The following is a 4,383-nucleotide window of genomic DNA, read 5'->3' on the forward strand; positions in this document are numbered from 1 at the left end:
AACTTTGCTATACTAGTGTGCATAGTGTGTAGGTAATTTATAAGTTATAGCACTAGAATTAGCACACTTGTCCATAAGTTTCTTATGATTATCAATGCATGTGTTTAATGTTGAATCAAAACAAGATATGCGGTTTTTCACATGATTCAACTCATCATTATGCATACAAGCATTGGAAATAGAAGTAGATAAAACATGATCATTTCTAAATGAATTAAACTCAATTCTAATACTTTCTACTTCTATCACGGCATCATTATTAGCATAAGTTAAGCTAGAAATGGATGAAGTCAATTTTTTATTTTCCAATTTTAACATATCATTTATTTCTTTAAGAGCAATATTTTCTTGAGAAATGATATCAAAAATGGAACCTAGCAACTCATGATCGGATTTTAATTCTACATGCTTGCTTTTAAGATCGATAAAATTATTTTGCAATTTATTATAGGCATGAGATAATCTTTCATATGCACAAGCGAGTTCATCAATAGATAAATCATTATCGGAATCAGAATCGCTTACTACACAAGAGTCATCCTCTTGTGGCCGTGTGCATGATGATCCACATGAACTTAAAAAAGAATCCTCCAAAGCTTGTCGGATTGCCTCCAAGTCCCCTTGATGTGCTTTAATAAATTTCTAAAGTTTGTAAGCACTATCAAAATAAACAAATTTGTTAGAAAAGGATGAGTCAAAAGCATTAAGCAAAAATTCTAACAAAAGCTTATTCATTGTAAATATTTTATTATCATGATTGCTCTACTTGGATATATCCAAAGTGGGCATAATATAAGCACAATTAATAACTTCTCATATGTCGATATTTCTAGATTCAACAAATAGTTTAAATCTAGAAGCCCATTGTGCATAGGAAAAATTAATGAATTTAGGAGTAACATTTGATTCATAGCCTAAACGAAATACATTTATATTCATGATATATATGTGAATATATGCAAGCAAGACAAATGTAATCATAACTAGATTAGCACAAATAGATAACTTCCCACCCAATTGTTAGACCCTAGAGGGGGGGGGGAGGGGGGGATTAGGGTCTTATGCTAATCTAATCAGATTTTATGTCAATTAAAACTAATTAACAAGTTATCCTAGCAGGTATGAAATACAACAAGATATATGAGCTAGGATAAGCAATATTAACAAAGAGATATATCCTAGCAAAAAGATATACTATGAGATATATGCAAGGATATATAATTAACACAAGGGTAAACAATCTAAACTAGATAGTGAGAAATATAATCAACAAGCAATATACAAAAGCGATATAAGATATGAACATAAAACTAAGTGCGCCAATGCAATCACAAACAAACGATATGATTACGGAGTTCGGTCCCCACGACCTACGTCTCCGCTCCTCACCTCGAGGAGATCTCCACTATCATAACCGGGTTTTCTACATTTACCCGAACAACGTTTACACCTCACAATACGGTTTTCTAGTTTACCGAAAATCTACATTTACCCGAACAACGTTTACACCTCACAATACGGTTTTCTAGTTTACCGAAAACTCTATAACTTACACACTCTTGCAATCCCACTCTACATCCTCTCAAGTGTTGAACTAGACGTGTCTCCCTCAAGTGCTCGGATACAACCTCTCTCTAGGTTCGTCAACCGACACCACTCCTCTTGGGATGATCCCCGACTCTCACCACACACTTCTCTCGATGTACAAGTGTATTACAAAGTGAATCTCACAATAAGCACAATTACAATAAATAATTATTCTCTAATATGGATGAGAACACAATGAAAGCTCACACTCAAATGTTACAACTCTCACCAACCCAAATATACTATGTATGAAAATACGATAAGCTCATGTGGGTGTGTGTAACAATGAGAGTAAATAAAATCAAATCTAAACTTAATATAAAAACTAGCTTTAAAGAAAGATAATCAAATAACTATGCAAATGTAAAGCTAGATAAGAGTTTAGAAATCTTCTAAATAGATTAAGAGGTGGAGGGAGAATAGTTGGAAGCTCAAACTTTAATAGATGATCTCCTCAAGCTCTTGTGGAATTGATTCACAAAACCGAAACACTCAAATGCTTAAAAGCTTATAAACACACTTTAAACAAACTTAAACCCTTATTAAACTCTTGTTTAAAAACTTCTTGGATAGATTTGAGAACTGAGATCAATGGGGTATTTATAGCCTCCCAAAACCTCAGCCAAAAACCCCAAACAAAAGACCAAAAACCCCAACAAACCAGAAATATGATTCAGTACCAAATATGACTGTTGGACGATCGACGGTCGACCGTGGGAAAATCGCGGTCGACCGCGAAGGTCATTGAAACTGAGAAAACAAACAGAACAGGCTACGGTCGACCGCGACGGTCGATCGTGAGAACTTACAGACTAACGGTCGACTGCCACGGTCGATCGTGAAAGTTTCTGCTGGTTCCGCAGGCTGAAAACAAAAGCGCGGTCGACCGTGAACTGATATATGAAATAGACAGTTTGAAAGTGAAATGCTGATTTTAAAACACTGTTTAAAAATATCAAATAAATTCTAGAAAATATAAAACTTTGGAAAATGATTATAGATATGATAATAAATATGATACAAAAAACTGGTTTACAAAAAGGACTTTCCAAATGAGAAATATCATCATTTTACAAAATAGTCCAAAACACGAAAATATAAACATATGAATTTTGACATTTAGGCTAAACCATGTTTTGAAACTTTGCACAATGATTATGTAGACTTAATAAAATATGTATATGATTATTGTTAAGTCCAAAAACTAAGAATACAATATTTTTATAAATACAATAGAAAATAAAACATATGAGTATATATATGAAAATATATTTGTTTCATATCTAAGTAGTTAAACCAAATCACAATAATAAATATGAAATATGTAATTTCATATTTATAAACATAAAAACCAAAACTTGTGTTGTATATATATATATATATATATATAACATGAAAACCAAATATATATATATATATATATATGACTACATATATATACAAGGAAACCAATAAAATGTGTGTGTATATGATATTGAGCTTAGAGTATCTAACACACATAATATAAAACCTAAACTAGATTACCCAAGCCGATCTTGATCTTCAATAAGCTTGACTTGGTACACTATGCGGATGAAGCTGAACTTGGATCTTGAACTTGAATTGCATAAGCTTCACTCCACAATTCCGCCAACCTCCATTGGATATGATCGTTGAAGTGCTATTCCATCCATCCTCCAACTCGTTGTTTACCTAGAATAAATATGAAAATACAAGCACTAGACAAACAACATTAGAAGTAAATTATTTATTAAACATCATCAAAACAAGAAGGCTAACATAAACAACATGTTCATTTTATCATGAGGCGTATGCATATTCTGTTCTTTAAGGTGATTCTATGCAGTTAGTTTGATATGAAAGATTGTTGAACATTTCACTAGATCTTTGATATAAAGGTACATAGAGATGTTAAGAAACAAGCCTTTTCTTCCCATAGCTGGAGAGGTATATTCAAATATACTAGCGACGTTCACTACATAAAAATCAATTTTTCTTGCAAGACTCTTGTTGATATTAGGTTTAGTCCCACATTGGTTATGAGAGGACACCTCACCCTCCTCTACTTGTATATATATGGGTGTACACATTCAATACTTTAACTGAGGGAAATTTACCCCAAGACTCTCTCTCTCTCTCTCTCTTTCTCTCTCTCTCTCTCTCTCTCTCTCTCTCTTATCATGGTATCAAAGCATGTGCAGCTTGAAGATTGGTATCACCATTGTCAGATGTAACAGTGTTGATGGACGGTGGAACCGGTCCCGAACTGGTGAGATGATTAAGCAGACCAGCACTACGCAAGGCATTTGTGACAATGGTGGACCATCCCGCCCAATCACTTTGATCATTGAGGGGCTCGTGGTAATGTTAGGATTTTTTCTGAAGGAGCCATATTAACGCAATGTTGTGTAGGAAGAACCTATTGTAAGTGTAACACAAAGGTGGAAGGACCACAACTAAATGACAATACAAGGGACGCCCACCCATGACGGATCAACACTGATGTTGAGACGTTGAGACGTCGAGATGGATTGAAACGGTGATGCCATTACTGACTGTGAAATGGCGATGCCGTGCGTTTAAAGCCGAGAGACGGCTAAAAAAGATGCCGAGAGACGGCTAAAACAGAACCTGAGAGATGGCTAAAAAAGAAGCTGAGAGACGGCTTGAAATAGTAATGTTGTTACTCAATGTGAAACGGTGATGCCATTCGTGTGAGGCAGAGAGACGGCTGTCACGGAGGCTGCGATGAGGCAAACACGGAGGCGACAATGAAGAGGACACAATGCGGTAAGG

The sequence above is a fragment of the Asparagus officinalis genome, chromosome 7 (genome assembly GCF_001876935.1).
Source record: "Asparagus officinalis chromosome 7, Aspof.V1, whole genome shotgun sequence".
Classification (NCBI taxonomy): Eukaryota; Viridiplantae; Streptophyta; class Magnoliopsida; order Asparagales; family Asparagaceae; genus Asparagus; species Asparagus officinalis.